This window comes from Meriones unguiculatus, chromosome 3 (assembly GCF_030254825.1).
Source record: "Meriones unguiculatus strain TT.TT164.6M chromosome 3, Bangor_MerUng_6.1, whole genome shotgun sequence".
In the NCBI taxonomy this organism is placed as follows: Eukaryota; Metazoa; Chordata; class Mammalia; order Rodentia; family Muridae; genus Meriones; species Meriones unguiculatus.
In genome coordinates this window covers 188,279,743-188,297,234 of record NC_083351.1, presented here as the reverse complement: position 1 = coordinate 188,297,234, position 17,492 = coordinate 188,279,743, and the positions used below count along the sequence as shown (strand labels likewise).

Sequence of the window (17,492 nt, the reverse complement as noted above, 5' to 3'; positions counted from 1 at the left end):
AACCCTTGCAACCCAGTCTCTAAGTGAGTTCCTAAGTAAGAGGAACAGGGGCTGTCTCTGACATGAACTCAGTGGCTGGCTCTTTGATCACCTCCTGCTGAAGTGGTTGCAGCCTTAACAGGCCATGGAGGAAGACAATGCAGGCATCCTCATGAGACCTGATAGTCTAGGGTCCCATGGAAGGAGAGGAAAACCTCTACTTTCAGTGGACTAGGGAAGGGGCATGGGAGGAGTTGGCAGAGGGAGAGAGAGCAGGATTTGGTGGGGCTACAGCTGGGATAAAAAGGGAATAAATTGCAATAAATAAAAATTATATTAAAGATTAAAAAAATTTAAATGATTAAAAGAAAAAGCTAAGAATATGTTTAATAATTGTATATATGATTTCTGTGGAGTTGACTAAAAGTGGTCTTTAAAAACAAATGGGCAGTTTTGTACATTTATATTATCCTGATAAAGAAACTTTATAGGTTTGTTTGCTGCCCTAATTTTGACAGCATTCCTTGATTCCAACACATTTTGCATAAGTTTCTCTTAACTGTATTAGACAGCATAGAAAGTTAAGTAACGTAATATTAGCCAATTTAAACATCTTTTAGTCACTTTATCCCCTCTCTGCATACTACTTAAAGTGCTGTTGTTGAGCGTAGTTTCTTTGTCTGATCAATTAAGAATAGTGCTTGATTGCATAATATTTTTGTCTTTGAATTGATTACATTTTTGGTGTGTACTTTTGTGTTATAGAAAAAAGCAAAAATAAAATAACTGTTTGAAGAATGAAAAAAAAAAAAAGAAAAAGCTAGGACAAAAAATTTGGAGCAGAGGAAACTTTCATACATTGCTAGTGGAAATGATAACTAGCCTAGTTACTCTGTGAGTCAACATGGAAATTCCTCAAAAACTAGAAACAGAGCTGTCATTTGCCTCAGCCATAGTACTCTTTAGTATTTTCCTGAAGGACTCTTAAGTGAATGTGTCACAGAGACATTTGCACATCAATGTGCATTGCTTTTTATAATTGCTAACTTAATGATATCAATCTTGGTGTCCAACCACAGAGAGATGGATAAAATAAATATGGTATATATAAAGTATATATAAAATAACAATAATTATTTAATAATAATTATAATAATTTTAAGTCATAAAGAAGATTTTGTTTCTTACAGAAAAATGGATATAGCCAGAGAAAACCATTGTAAGTGAATTAAATCATTTTCAGAAAGATAAAATATGATCCCTTCTTTTTTGGTTGTCTCAAGATTTTATACAATTATCTAAAATAATATATGAACACATGACATTAAAATAGAAACAAAACTGTCAATGGAGACAAAGACAGTAATGGGAGAAGGGGGAATGAGAGTGGGAGAAGAAAAGCTAATGAGGGATATGCTGCAAGCCCATGTCTTGGGGTAAAGACATTCTTACATAACTCAGTATTATGTAGACAAAGTATACAGAATAAAAAAAATTAAACATTGCTTATAGAAGCTCCAAGAAGAGGAAAATAATAATAATAATAATAATAATAATAGCAAAAGCAATAACAAGAATAAAACCACAACAACAATAATAACATTAATAATAATAAATAACCACCACAAGAAGGTATGACTCTAGGAGATAAGTGAAGCACCCATTTGGGTGTATCTATAAGGGAGTCTTCTGGGTTAGATATGAGGGCTCTGATGAATTGAAAGAATGAATTACTTGGTAGAATCTAGTATGTTATGGTTATTGGAAAGTGGTGAAAAGTAGCAGATAAGGCCTATTTGGAGGAAGTATGTTGATTGGAATGAGGAGTATCCCGGTGCTCTATTTTGTCCTCATACCTGCTGGTGGTCTCCTTTCTGCTTCATGTCTGCTATGGCGGAGCTTTGTTGCTCTAGGACTCTACCACCACAGTATCAGCCTCACAACCAGCCCAGAAATACAGTCAAGTGACTATGGACTAAACTCTCTGAAACCTTGAGTCAAAATAAAGAAACCATCCTTTAGATTGTTCTTGTTGGTTATTTGATCACAGCTACAAGAAAAATAGTGGACATAGCAAAAAATTACAAAAGATTTACATATAAAGCTTTGATTCTGTATTTCTATAAACTAGGAATAGATCCTGAAGAAATGCACAATTTTATGTATATGGGCATTGACTGGAACATTATCTAGAATAATGAACCACAGAATCAGAAGATTGATTAAATTATCTATTCCCATACAATTGGAGTTTTATGTACCATTAAAATGATATAGAAGTTTAATGTCATATGAAAAGTTACATGGCTGAGTACAAAAAGGAGTTCAGAAAAATTCAAAGGATGTCATATTATGCATGCAGACATATACATAGTGTGCAATTATATATGAGAGCATACATGCACAAGAAAGGAAGACTCTAGTGACATACCTCAAATAATAACACTGGGATTTCTGGCTAACATATCTCTGGATTAAAAAAAAATCTACAGTGCATATATCTGACTTGGTAATCAGAAAAAATATCAAAGAAAACAAACTCATTTTATATCACAATACATGACCCATTTTCATTTTCCCCATATATCTTCAGTCATGAATAGTAATGTAACCCACACAAGCACAGAGGGCCCTGATTCTCCAACTCAGTACCTCAAAGGTGTTGGTTTCTGGGGCCTACTACCACTGTGCTCTATTTTGGTCTATACTCTGTGTGTACATATTACATTTTTTTTTTTATTTTAGTCAGCCTGAGAATGAAGTTCAGCTATTTCCTCCAATATTTAACAAGCTCTTCATCAGCAACTGTGGATGAATTTCTTACATGATTGAAGTGTGTGTCCTGGGAAACTCCCATGCCCTCCAAAGCAAGAGACAGGACACTTTTCAAGCTCTCTCTCTCCTTCCTCTCTACAGTTTCCCTCCCACAACCATACTTTATAAAGCCATGAGAGAAGCCTCTCTTCTCACTCATTATGACTCACATTTAGCTTACCTCTTTCCCCAAATTGATGGTCATTCCCTTACCAAGAGGAATGTTGGTAACGGATCAGGCGGAGAGGGAGAGGAAAGTTTTCTCCATTTTGTTAGGTCAATATACTATATACAGCATCATGCATATACAATGTTATTTACTCTTTTTACTAATATCAAAATGATTTTATATCACTAATAGTTTTCTAAATTAGTTTGCATATTGGGAGAATATTAAGATGACTCTTTCCTCTAAAGACAGCTACATTCCCCACATTTCTTTAACCTCTCCATTCTTTCCACAATGATTGGTCTAAATGACTGAGGTTTTCTTTAGAAAGGAAGGCTACATTGTCTTCTTCTGTGGCCTGGTAAGGCTGAGCCCCCCTCAGGGGGAGGTGTCAAAGAGTAAAGCAGCCACTCCTGATGAGAACTGATAGACTAGGATCAGAGGGAAGGGGAGGAGAACCTCTCCTATCAGTGGAATGGGGGAGGGGCATGGGAGGAGATAAGGGAGGGTAGGATTGGGAGGAGACTAGGGATGGAGCTACAGCTCAGATACAAAGTGAATAAACTCTAATTAATAAAACAATACATAAAAATGTAAAACTAAAAAGAAAAGAAGGCTAGTGGTGACTGAAACCTGTAAGCATGCAGGCAGTGGGCTCAGGGCTGTGTCTGTGTTATTTCATAGATGCTGTGGATCCTTCTGGAAAAGATGAGTATGTAGATATGTTTGAAAGCTACATGAATTCATGTAGCCCTAATGGGCAACTGGGCAGCCTCCTATCTATAGAAGAGGAAAAGGAGACCAAGGGAAGTGGCCATTGCTGGGCATTCCACAGTGGAAAATTACGCTTTTGAATTCAGCCTCAGGCTAGTTGTGAAATTACTCTAAGAGAATGCGCATCCCAGGCCTAGGCAGCCTTGCTGTGCTTCTCTGTATGGACACAAAACTGTTTCAAAAAGGAAGTGCAGGAAAGTAAGAAGAGGTCTAATCATGAGTCATGACCTGGCTACACTATGCTCTTTGGCTAAGCCCCTTACCTTTCCATAGCATCATACACTCACATGTGTCCCATTTCTTTTCCCGATCCCATGATTCTTGTAGTAAAGTTGACAGGAACTGACCTGTGGTGAGGCCACTCTAGGTCATGTACAGAAAGATTAGATACCACAGAAATGTTAGCAAGAACTTAATTTTTGTAGCACATTTTTTAATAGTCTTTGTTAGATTCTCACCTTCTTGAATAGTATCCCCCCAAATCCTTTCTACCTAGAATCTCATAATGTGACCTTATTGAGAAACAAGTCCTTTATAGGTGTGACTAGTTAAGGTGAGGCTGTATTGGATTGGGGTATGTCCCATATTCAGTGACAGACATCACTGTGCGAAAAGAACAAGGGTCTGCAGAGAGGGAAGGCCCCCTGGGAAGACAAAGGCAGAGTTTGCATGGAGGCAAACAAAGTCAGGAAACACCAGCAACAGACAAGGAAAGATTCTCTTCTAGAACCGCCAGAGGGGGTGTGGACCTGTCAGCATATTGATGTCAGACTGAACCTTCCAGACCTGTGAGAGAACAAATTTCTTTATTTTCAGCTCACCCATTTTCAGGAAACATGCTGTGGTAGCTATGTCCTAGGAACCTAATATATCACTCCTCTTTGCTCTATTGATCCACACACCATATCTTACAAGAGCTAGATGTGGCTTAAAGTCAGAGACTTGGGAAAGAAGGAGGAATAATGTGTCATGTGTGTGGAGGTGGGAGTGTATATTAGCCAAGGTGAATGTTGGTCTGTACCATGTTCCTGGGGTGAGTATGACTTTATATCACACTCACACCAAGTAATATCATGGCCATTATATCACTAGAACAGAGACAGGGTCTCCAGTTGAAGCTTGTGGATTTGGAGCATCCTGTGTGTCCTTGATAAACTGTTATTTAGCCATCTGAAACTGGGCAAAGACAACATACACTAGCTTCCAGATTTTTTTTTCTCAGTTATTATCAAGGACAGAATTGCTTATTCCTTGTGCCATGGAGGATTCTGTGCTGAGGCCTCATGTGAAATGAAGCAGAGAACATCAAATAAATTGTCTAGGACAAAGCCCAATTCCTCTTTTGAATCAGCAGAGAAACCACATTGGTTGTTCTACACACAAAAGCTTAAGCTGCAGTTGACTTTGAGTTGACTGGAAGCTACTGCTTGTAATCTAGGTGTGGAACTAGAGCCCAACGGTGGGATTTCATGATCTGTAGTTGATGACTTCTCTGAGTTCTGACTTGCTCTTCTGCAGTATAAGCATGTCACTATGAAGTTTTACACAGTGTTTGTGCTTTAAGACTTTTTCTCTAGTTTTTTTTCAAGTGTATATACACATATATGTGAATATTGTATATAAATATTTAAAATCATTTATGTGTATGTTTGTGTGCCTACATGGTTATGACATGTGTGCATTGGATCTCCTCAAACTGGGGTTTACAAATGATTGTGAGACTCCAGATTTTCTGTAATATCAGTGAGTGCTCCTAACCACTGGGACATTTCTGAAGTGTAATAGCTTTGAGGACAGACTTTCCTGGGCAAGAAGGTGTCTTCTCTGAATGTCACCTGTACAAGGAAAATGGTCACTTAAGAGTATTTCTTTCTTCCACTTTGGGAATGGGAGGGAGGTGGAGCTATCTTAAGCTCTGGTTGGTGGAAGTAGTTTGTGGAACAATAAGTACAAAAAAGTTCTAGCTAATCATCTAAGAGATTCCTAGTGGTCTGGGAAGGTGCTAGGACCAGTTCCAGGTCCTGATTCTCTTTCACAGATTTCTGCTGTAGCTGCCTAATGTTTTCTGAAACATTCTCTCTTTGTTTTCTGCCTGAGATCTTCACATGGGAGGCGATTCAGTTTACTTTCCTGAAATGCCTTCTCATCTTCCTCTCTCTGTTCACTGGGTTTGCCCATAACTCTGTTTTCTAGTATAATCTAGGATGGTAACTGCACTCTCCCTTAATGGCTGACACTATTCCCTTCCATCATCTCACAAGTGCACTGAATGTGCACTGAAAAAAAAAATCATGGAACCTCAGAAGTGGAGAAGAAAGATCAGCTTAGTCAACCTTCTCATTATTTACTAATAACAAGGATTCTTAACAGGTGGTGATGTAAACATGAAATCTTTAATTTCCACTCATAACTGATGCCAGCTGTGCCTGCTGCTCCTGTCTCACTGAGTGGAAGGCTCTTTTCTCCACAGCCCAAAGACACTTGCACTGGCAGCTACTTTCGGTGTTGAGGGAGCTATCTTTTAAGTATCAAGAACTATGTTTGTTCATTTCTAAACCTTCAAACTCATGTTAATGTTAAAATTCCCTTTGCCTCACAGAATATAGAGTGAAAACTTGATTGGCTGGAGTGAAACCTAGAGAAGAGGCATCCACCATTTCAGCAGCCTTGTATCTCCTCCTCGCACTTTTCTTTCTGAAGTGGGGGTTGGGGAAGAAAGGGAAAAAGGATAGAAAGAGGAAGGTTACTCTATGAATACACATTAGCCTCTCTGAGCCCATGTTTTCTCAGTGGAAGGAGGAGAGAACAGGGACATGGAGGAAAGAAGGTGAAGGAGTGGGAGGAGGTTATCAGAAGAAAGGTGGAAGAAAGCAGAAAGAGAAGGAGCATGCTTCCTTACATCATTGCTTCTTGAAGACAAGTCTCCTTTACTTCAGTGACAAATGCTGATCTCTTTTGTGGGTTGTAAGCTCAGAATGGACTTGGGTAACTTCAATAGGTCCTACTGACGATGGCTCAACCTTAAACATGTGTTGTCCTCTATAGTAGTGTTGACATAAATTCTGAAGCTGGCCTTCAGGTAGTCTCAGGGCCCAAATCCCACAGAAGGCAGCTTCTATCAGATACTCACCATGGCCATGGCCCCTAGCCTTCTTCTGTTTTAGAACTCTAATACAATGAGACTTGTAATACACGTATTACCACCTAATACAATGGTTCTCAACTTGTGGGTTGTGACAGAAGAAATTCCAAAAAATGGGAAGGAAACAGGCATTCACTATTTATTGTAGACTAATATCATGAGACAAATATTAGTGTTTGTGTGTGTGTGTGTGTGTGTGTGTATTTAAATGTGGGTTGGGGGCATGTATGCCTAAAATTGTTGAAAATCTTCCTTGATCACTCTTCACTTAACTCACTGAGGCAAGGTCTCTTAATTGAACCCAGATTTCACAGATTTGGCTAGTCTAGCTAGACAGCTTGTTCTGGTGACTTTCCTGTCTCCACCTAGAATTACATATAGTCTACTGTGCTCATCTACCAAGCACAAGGGTTCTGAGAATCTGTGCTCCAGACTTTTGTCACAATTGCACAGCAAGCATTTTGGTCAGCTGAAGCATCTCCCTAACTCATGGGTTTCTTCAATGATTGTTGACATGTGCATGTACTGTATGCTTACTTCCATCCTCAATTATTCTCAAACAGAAAACTAGGTGAGAACAAATATTAGGGTACACTATGGGTTTGCATTATGGGCTATAGAGTCAGATTGACTGAGTTCAAGTTAGATCTGAAGGATGACTTTGATTGAATTACTTAACTCTTCTATTTTAATTTTCAAAACTAGTATACAAGGTCTTAGGTATCATGACATTTTTGGACAAAGTTTGGTTTAGTAGGTTTTTCTTCCCCACTCCTCTACCTCTTCACCCTCTTTGTAGCCTCCCCTCTAGTCTTCTTTTATGCCCCATGTGTCTCTTTGTCTTCCCTTTAGCACCTCTTTCCATATTTTTTTTTCTGACTTTATCTCTTCCTGTGAGAGTAGAGACATGGTATTAGTGTGACTATGTAGCACCATGAACCACAGATCTATAGCTGTTCTGACATTAGGTCAAGAGGCTTGTGTGAAGGATGTTGTACCATTCCTGGCTCATGATGCTCTGCCGACACATGCCAGCTTCACAGGTCAAGGTTGCAATAGTGGTGGAGACCAAGGCGTTCACACTTGGCACCTCGAATCATAGCTGTCACAGTTCCCTGCACTGTGATAGAAACACTACGGCATAACACTCTCCTTAACTGAACCCCAGTTTCCTCATTATGAAATGGAGATATTAAGACTAACTTTCTCAGAGGGTTGTTGAGGGCATTAAACATGGTACATGTTATCTAGCATATTGCTCAAGAGCCAGCATTCTATAGAAAGCAACTTTTGGTAACATAATAACTGAATGGCCTTAGAAAAGTCAGCTAGTGGCAGCCTCTGAGCTTCAACTTTCCCAGCTACAAATGAGAATCTGATTCCTACTGATGGGTGAATAGGTAAACATGGCAATTTCCAGTCTCCTGACAAGACTCATTCTTTGCTCTTTTTGGTCTAAAATAAGATGAATGTTCCTATCGATCATCTTCTAAGGGCAGGTTCTACCACAGTTTAACCCAGTAAACCGCATCAGATGGTACCTCATCACAGAGACCAATGATCCAGTGCTGGATCTGACTCACTCCCTGGGATGATCTTTAGCAGGTGAGGTTCTCTAGGGAAATGAGAGTTGGCCCTGCTTTGGATGAGTTCCATGGTGGTGACTGGGCTCCATCTCTAATGGTGGAGTGAGAGATATGCAGTGTGAACCAGGCTCCAAGCAGGAACAAAAAGTCTCCCTGGAAGAACTCTGGAGAGTTGGTCACAGGACAGGGATTAGGATGCAACTGGAGAATGGGAAAGGTGCTGGAGGGAAAAACATTAGAATGCTAGACTTTTCATGACCATTAACCCTCCTCTGGGCCTATTACTCAGGCTGTCCCCTACTCCCTCTCCTCTTTCCTTCCCTTCCCTCCTTTTTCGGGACCTTTGGACTTACTATTCTCTTGTATTTATTGACTAGGTGCTTCCACAAACCCACTTAGCCCTTTGGTGCCTCAATGAGCTCTTCTGTGAAGTGGGGCTCACCTCTCCTCTCCTGGGGAGTTACAGGGCTCTGCTGTGTAAATGGACAAAAAGTCTCTGTAAACTGTATCTTTCTGTACAAATGTAAAAAATTATTTTTAATATTTTATCCTGTAAGTATTAATATGACTAGGGCAGGCAATTAGAGCAATTTTGCATTAACTTCTTGCTTTGAAATTGCCACCAGAGAGCAGGAGGGATGAAAGGGACAGCTCAGCTCTGACTTCGAGCTGATGTGAAGGTGAAGATAAAATTCTCCCTTCATCTGGGTCTCTTTTTTTAATTGTTGCTGACATATAAAGAAATAATTTTTCCCTTCCTCTTTGCTTGAAAGCCACAATAATATTTTATCGCAACTGCTTACCCTAAAAAATAGATTTCCTTTTCATCTTCGCCTGGTGATTTGGTTTGCATTAATGCCTTTCATAACTCATACATTTTGCTATTAAAAATTAATGCTTGGCACTGACATAAACAAATGAAATTTGTATTATTAATGTTTTACACAGGTAAAGCTCTGTAATAACAGATTCATCATAGAAGACTCTTTTAATTAAAAGACTCACTGGTTCTTTGCACACATCTGGGAGACTGGTTTGGGTAAAAATAGGAGTGAAAAGAAAAAGACAGGTGAAAGAAGACCTCATTGAACACTGGGACACTGAGCAGCTCTGAAGTTCAGGTTGTTGAGAATGACATTATGTCCAGGTATTGGTAGAATGCTGATGCTGATAGCTTGTCTCCTTGAACACAGTATATGTTTAGCCCACACAAGGAATTGACAAAGTAAACATTTATTTCTTGATTAGTACTTACTATTAATTGACTAACTCAACAGTCATTTATTGAGCAACTATTATGTGTCGAATACTGTTCTAGACAATTGAGGGCAAAACAATGAATGAGGACAGGATAGCCTACTGGTGAAGATTTTTGGTTTAGGTCCTTCGTCTGCTTATTTGCTGGTTTACCTCAGAATGTTTCTTAACTTTTCTGGGTCCATATTTTCTCCACAAAAGGATGATAATTTGGTTTTAGTAGAATTGTTTAAAAGGTGTGCCAAGGCTACATACTTAGCACGTACGTGACACAGCATTCCCCATCACTGGTGATGATTGTCATTCGTTACTCTGTCTCATGTGCAATTGGGCATCATTTCCTTCTTTGTACAGATGGTAAAATGAGCCCAGAAATGCAGAGTAGTTTATGAAGGATGATCAGCAGGTTGAAGGTCTGTTCCTGGGGTTCCAGAGACATAGAGTTGATTTATCAGACTGTTGGAGCTTTAAAGAATTCATTTCCCTTGCCCCTGGGGCTGTTGCAGGTATGGCTTCTGTGTCACATGTGTGTCATTAGGTGTCAAGGAGGAAAGAGCCTGTGCCTAAGCTCAATGTTCTGATCTGTGAACATCTGAGTGATTAATAGCCTAGTACTCCCTGAAAAAAAAAAGTGAGCTTGTGGTGACTCCCAGTCTGGCTCAAGGAGGCCCAGTCAGAGAACTAGATTGACACAACTACTGGTCAGGTGTTCGCAGGACTAGATAGGTGCCCAAGGCTGGGAACAGGCTGAAGACTAGAAGAATCCTGCCTGGGATTATTGGTCCCTAGGTAGGAGTGACTTGTAGACAGACAATCCTCACATGGGACCACTCAGGGGCCCCTGGGTGAGGAGTGAGCCCAAGATGACCACCAGACTGGTGCCGTGCGTTCAGACAGGAAGGTAGCCTGAAATGACCACCAGACTGGTGCCTTGAGGATCTGGGTGTGGGATGAGTAGACCATGCCCAAGATGACCCTGTCTGGCATCATAATAGATGAGCAGGGATTAGCATTTCTGAGACCACTCTCTTTTTAATTTTTTAAAATTTATTACAGTTTATTCACTTTGTACCCTAGCTGTAGCCCCCTCCCTCATCCTCTCCCAATCCTGCCCTCCCTCCCTCTTCTCCTCCCATGCTAAGATGACCCTAGACACTCAGAGACTCTAGACCACTAAGAGGAGCAAGGAAGTGGTGGAGAAATGGAAGAGAAAGGGGAAAAAAAGAATGTGGGCATACTGAGGAGAGGCAGAAAGTAGAATAAAGGGTAGTGAAAAATAGTCTAGTGTAAGTAGCTTCTGATGCCATCTGGGACCATGCTGGGGTCCTTTTCTGTGCTGCCACCAGGGGCCATATCTGGATCTATGGACCTGAAACAGCAGGGGGTCAGTTACCACCAAAGGCTAGGTGGATGTCTCTGGTCTGGGCTGCTGCGTGGGAATATTAATGTCTGAGGACTGTGTAGAACTGGACCCACCCCTAACCTGGGCATCAACGGAGAGCTGGCTCAGAGCTCTCTGATGCCCAGGGGCTGGGCATCAGAGCAGAAGACCTGATCCTGCTTTTAGCCAGTAGGAGTACTAGTACTCAGAAGAGTGGCCTAGTACACTGTGGAAATTGTGGGTGAGGCTCCCCTAGGGTGTGAGCAAGGGAGAGTTGGCCCTGTCACTGGTCTCCAGTTTGGTGGCATGGGTGAGGGAGAGGTACCCTCTTCTCCCTTTCTCCTTCTCCACCTGTGGCAGGTGGGAGAGCTGGTCTTGCCATCATGAGATCAGAGAGCTGGCTCTGCTGCTCACCAACTGAAGAACTTGGGAGAGTGGGCCCTGTGCTTCTCCTGAGCAGCATAGTACAGCTGGCCCTGGTTGTGAGCATTACAGGTGAGCCTGTCCTGAGGGTGTGGGAAAGCTGGTCCTGCTCCTTGTCTGTTGTGCTGTGGCTAGGAGGAGAGAGAGAGATGCCCTCCCTTCTCTCTGCCTTTGCCACCTATGGCAGGCAGAGAGCTGGCCCTGTGGTCATCAGGTGGATGGGAGAAATGCCCCTGCCCTTTCCTGGCAGCAATACTAGGGAGAGTGGGCACTGCACTTCACCTAGGCAGTAAGCTGGCCTTGGGGTTGTGAGAGCCAGAGAGAAAGCTGACCAACTCAGATGCTTATCAGGCCCAGATCCAGGGCTTTGAGTTGGCCCACCCAAACATCTACCTCATCAGTGGACTGCTGGAGTGAATAAAGTATCTGGTCCTACAGATCCAAAACTACAGGATATCCATGACACACGGCAACAACCAGATATCCAAAAGGAGTCCCAGTGAGGTTCCAGTATCAATAGATTGGCAAAAGCCAGAGGCCTGGCAACAGACCAATGAGTCATTGCAGTGAACATTTGCAAGCAAATAAGTATAGACAAAAGGGTATATACTGTGGGAAACATTGTGACACACTACAGCTTCTACAATGAAATTATTTTCTCTGCTGGTGGGAAGGAGGAGAGGGTGGAGGGCAAGTATGAGAAGAGAGAGATGAGCGTGATTTGGGTGCATGATGTGAAATTCACAACAAACCAATAAAAAGTAAAAAAAAATTGTTATAGTTATTTAAAAAAATGAGTGTTGGGCTATACAATGTTTATTATTATTTGCCCTATAATTATTGTGGTAGTATTATTTAACCCACTATTATTTAACCCATTATTTATCACAAATAATAAGACACAGACACATGTTAGATTTTGTAATTGCCTTATTCACCTTGAGTCAGGCAGATATTTCTACCCTCATTCTCTCAATAACCTCATCATTCACATCCCAGCCCCCATCCAATGCCGTCCTCCTTAACCATGTGGTCTACCTTCCATCCATGATCCCAAGATACTTGCTTATATTTTTCATCTTGTTGTTTTCTCTATTCACGCCATCTTTGGAGTCCTTCCTCCCAGCCCACATGGTTCCTTCTCCATGCTAACTCATCATGGCATTCTCCTTCTTCCCCTCTTCCCCTCTACCTCTTTTTCCCATGTTTCTCTTGAACTCCAAAGCCTGGGAATCTTAGTCCCCCTACCCTACTCTGCCCTGCCCAGGTACAGACTATTTAATCAACTAATCAGATATGTCTTAGTTAGGTTTATGCAACAAGGACAGATATATCCAGGGAGTAACCAGATCTTGAGGGTTAGCATCAGAACAATTACAACAAACAATTCATTTGCATATTCCTTGACAATCAAAGGCTCTTATGCACTCAGTTCCCTCTGCTTTTCCTGCTTCTTTGTTGGGGGACCAGGGGACAGGGATGTCACAGAGATATATATGGGGGAATGTGGCTTGGTGAGAGGACAGACTGCCAGTTCTACTCTCACCATTCAGAAAATAGCTCTAAGGGACTTCTCATCACTGTAAAGTGCTAGAGATGCCACACATCCTATCAGCACAGCTGTCATTTGCTTGAAGGTGGAGGTGTGGGCACTGTTTGAGACTTTACATTGTAATAGTTGTATTTCCCGCTTCTGAAGCATCTAAAGTGCACCAGGCACTGAACAATATACCTCATATGCTTATTTCCATATCTCCCAATATTTCTGCAAAGTAGATATGATAGTTATTATTTTTTAGCAGTGAAATAGATGCTCAGAAAGTGTATTCCTGTTTTCACAGAGCCAATGAGAGCTGTTATTTTCTTCATTATTTATTTTTAAGTCTGTTGGTGGATGAGTTCTCATTAAACACCTCCATATGTTCAAAACAGTGCTTGGTACAGGGACAGATACTTACAAAATCACTTCTCCAGTAAAGCTTATGGTATAGTAAAAGCTAGGAAAAGAACATGGCAGCCAAGCAGGAGCTGTCATTTGTGACTTGGGAAGTGTGAGGATGCTGTGAAGGTAAGTTCAGTGACTTGCAAGGGCTTCCTAATGCTTAGGACATGTAGAAGCAGAACGTAACAATCCAGAGATGAAGGGCCTCTGCTTTTTCTATATCCTGTCAGAGGGAAGATAAACTGAGAGAAAACAGAGGATAAAGTCCAGCCCTATAGCTTCCTAGATAATGTTCTCAGGCCTTGGGGTTACCATTTAGACCTTCAGTTCCTGCCTTGAAAATTAGGATGGATGCTCCTCTTATTGAGCTAGAACTTGTCCTGGGAAAGAGACAACACTTCAGAAGATGCAAAAGTGCATGGCAGATAGTAGCTTATGGCACAGATGAAGCTCTTCATGACATGGGCCAAATGGTAGTCATCTGCTGGATGTCAGCTGCATCCCAGCGTCTACTGGGGACCACTCTGGGCAGGACTGACTTTCCCACTTTGTGTTCAATTATATCACATGTGTCAAAGCTAAGGTTATCTTTCAGGGATGCCATCAGCTGAGGACAGCACATAGTCAAAGCATTTACTCAGACAAAGAGAGAATGCAGGGTGAGACCGTCTGAAAACCATTTGTAGCCTATTTTGAGCCTTTGTCCCAACAGAGTGAGGTGGCTTTTATGATAGTAGACTTGCTATCTTAACTCATTCTCTTCTTTTTTCTACCTACTGCCAGGATGACTTCAATAGCCAGATGGAACAATTAACCCTTCCTCGAATTGTAGCTATTGTAGTCAATTCTACTATAGCAAAACACCTTAGGCTGGGGAATTCATTCCTCACAATTTTAGAAGCTGGGAAGTCTAAGATCATAGGTTCGGTAGGTGCTGTGTTTGACTGATACCATGCAGGCATGGAGTTAAATATGAGGCAATAGGAAAACTGCAGTTGCCTTTTAGTAACTGTGATCACTAATACTCAGAATGACTATTTATAGTTAAATAATCTAAAGATGAAGTTAGGTTTTCCCCACTGTATCAGAGACTAATACACCATGGTAATCTCCTATGCTTATGCAATGGAAACCTCTGCATCCTCAAACCCCTTCACAACGTCTTTTTTTTTTTTATCAGTTACATTTTATTAACTCTGTATCCCAATCCCTCATTCCCTCCCAGTCCCTCCCTCCCTCCCTCATCTCCACTGTGCCCCTTTCCAAGTCCACTGATAGGGGGGACCTCCTCCCCATTCATCTGATCCTGTTTTATCAGGTATCTTCAGGACTGGCTGCAAAGCCCTCCTCTGTGGCCTAACAGGACTGCTCCTCCCTTTGGGGGTGGGGAGACCAAAGAGCCAGTCATTGAGTTCCTGTTAATATCACTTTCCCTGTGGTTTTGGCTCTTCCCATTTGAAGGGATCGTAGAAAGAAATCCCCTAAAAGGGAGGTCTGGTCTGTCATGATTTAGGAGGGGCAAAGGGGTCATCTTAAACTGTGAGTGTGCCACCCGCCTCATAAATATTCACACAGTAGTCACATTCATATTCATAAATCCTTTAAAATATATAACACTGAATCCTCAAGTTCTGGATCAGCCCATTCCAATCTCTCTTTGGAATGTCTGCTTTGTTTTGCTTTGGTAAATATACTTCCATTTAAACTCTCTATTGTCTCTTGATTAAATTCTTTTTAAAAATTTAAAAATTTATTTTACTTTATTTTTTAGAAGAGAAAACTAAAAGGCCCTGGTTAAATGGTGATGGACCTTCTCTACTTCCGACATAGTAACTTATCTTGCTTCCTCTGAAGGGGACTGACTCTGTATCTTCACATAGGTTGGGGAGGCTCAGAGGCAAAATGGGACTACTTTGGTTCTCTCCAGCTCCTCCATAGGAGTTCATCCTATCTGTGAAAGCAAGAGCCCTCACAACCTTTATTACCTCTTAATACCCCCTCTCAATGGTGTTGCAGGAGGAACCGAATTTCAATTCAAATCCCAAGAAGCACGAGTGTTCAGACATGGTATACTCACTTCACATATCTCCCAAGAAAGTCAGGCTGCTCTGAGGAGTAGAAGTCCTTAGTGGATGACACTGAAGATCAGAAAGAGGAAAGGGGTGATAATTCTGGAGGGCACTACCTCATAAACTTCACATTGTTCACTGACTTCAACAATTGAGATGTAATTATATTAGTAAATGTACTGTACTTTGCTCAGGAGAGGTAATGGAATTTTAATTGCATGTGACTGTCCAGCCCTGCCAGTCCTGTCCTGGTTCTGCAAGGATTTGTGACAGCTAGTGACATTTATGAAGAAGTAGGTAAGAACAGCAGTCATTTGCTAGAATCTTGTCATGTATCAGCAATGATTCACCCTTTCCTGCCATTGTAGTGGTCCTAGGAGGCAGCTCAATTGCATGGATAGGGACCATAGTGTTGTATAATGAGAGAGTTCATATGAATCCCAAAGGAGAGATGGAACTAAGGTGGTGGACTACCTTCTCTTACAATATGAGATCAGCGATCTGAAGAATGGAAGCTGCATCCAGTTTCTATCTAATGCTATATTTATCACAGAAAAAAGGAAAATAGAATCTGGGAATATCATCTGTTTGAGACTAGCATTTCTGGGTACATAGCAGGGTAAAGAATGTTTATTTTGGGCTGGAGACATGGTTCAGAGGTTAAGAGCACTAGCTGCTCTTCCAGAGGTCATGAGTTCAATTCCCAGCATCCACATGGATGCTCACAGCCATCTATAGTGAGGTCTGGTGCCCTCTTCTGATGTGCATGTGTACATGCAGACAGAATACTATATACATAATAAATAAATAAATCTTACAAAAAAAAGAGTGTTTATTTCTACCTGAGGTAGTACCTGAGGTACACTGGACCATGTGGAAGCGAACATGTAGAAGACAGAATATGGGATGTTTGGGTAACCTGAGAATGTTTCCAGGAAGAGGGAATATTAGAGGTGATGGCAGGAAAGAAGATGGCCACACCTTTGAGAGCCCATCACTCTGAACTGTCTCCTCGTTTGTGCTCAAGTAGACTGTGGGCAGATTCTGACTTGTCTCTTGTTGCCCATCATAACACCTGGCACACAGTAAGTGCTTAATAAATGTAACAGTAAATTGAAACCTCATATAAGCTTCAGGAAATCACTCTAAGACAGGCTGAGTATTGTATTGAAAGACACAAAGTGTGGTAGAATTTCTACAGGTGGCTGTCACTCTCTATGGCAGAACAACATAGACATGGAATTAATGTTAATGTTGTCCCTCCTAATTACTGTGAGGTAGATGATGCTGATAGAGTGCTGGCAGGAGCATTTATCATATGTGACACATACTAAGGAACTCTTTCGCATAGTTTCTTCATGCAGCCTTTATGAAACCATATGAGGCAAGTTTTATAGAAGAGCAAACTGAGTCTCAGGGAGATTAGGCTATTTGTGTTGACTCACATAAATAGGAAGGAATTAAGGCTTGAGTTCAAGCCTGTTTCTTGCTAAACTTCATATTGTTTCCTTACTCTGCATGATATTACTATGTTACAAGTAATGAACAGACCAATTAACACTGACCTTCAGTGTCATGAAGAGAAGTAAGCTTCTCTCAGAGAAAATTTGTCTCTTTTGTCACAAATGTAGAGGACATTGATACATGATGTGTCATTCTTGATATCAGAGAAGTTTCTTAGCTCATGAACGGACATTCCTCATCTTTCTCCTCTTGTAGTTACCAGGCCAAAGGACTGATCTCAGACTGATCTTCAGGATGGAGTAAACTAATCAGGAATCCTTGTGGGTAAGGAGATATTTTCCATACACACTCCTTTGAGGAGGCCTAAGACTGAAACAGCTCTCTGCCCTTTATCATCTAAAGAGCACCCTGGGTGGGTAAAATAACCAGGTGGTGGGGGATAATGGGGAACAAGGACAGAAAGTGCTTTTTCATGGAATCACTTTGTCTGAA

At 41.2% G+C, this 17,492-nt stretch overlaps 1 non-coding gene across 1 annotated transcript; it reads left to right on the top strand.

The window, feature by feature from the left end:
• Positions 1 to 10,205: 10,205 nt before the first annotated feature.
• On the top strand, positions 10,206 to 10,337 carry LOC132653356 (small nucleolar RNA SNORA17). Its single transcript, XR_009591121.1, has one exon. It is a non-coding gene; the product is annotated as a small nucleolar RNA SNORA17 (small nucleolar RNA).
• The last annotated feature ends 7,155 nt before the right edge of the window (positions 10,338 to 17,492 follow it).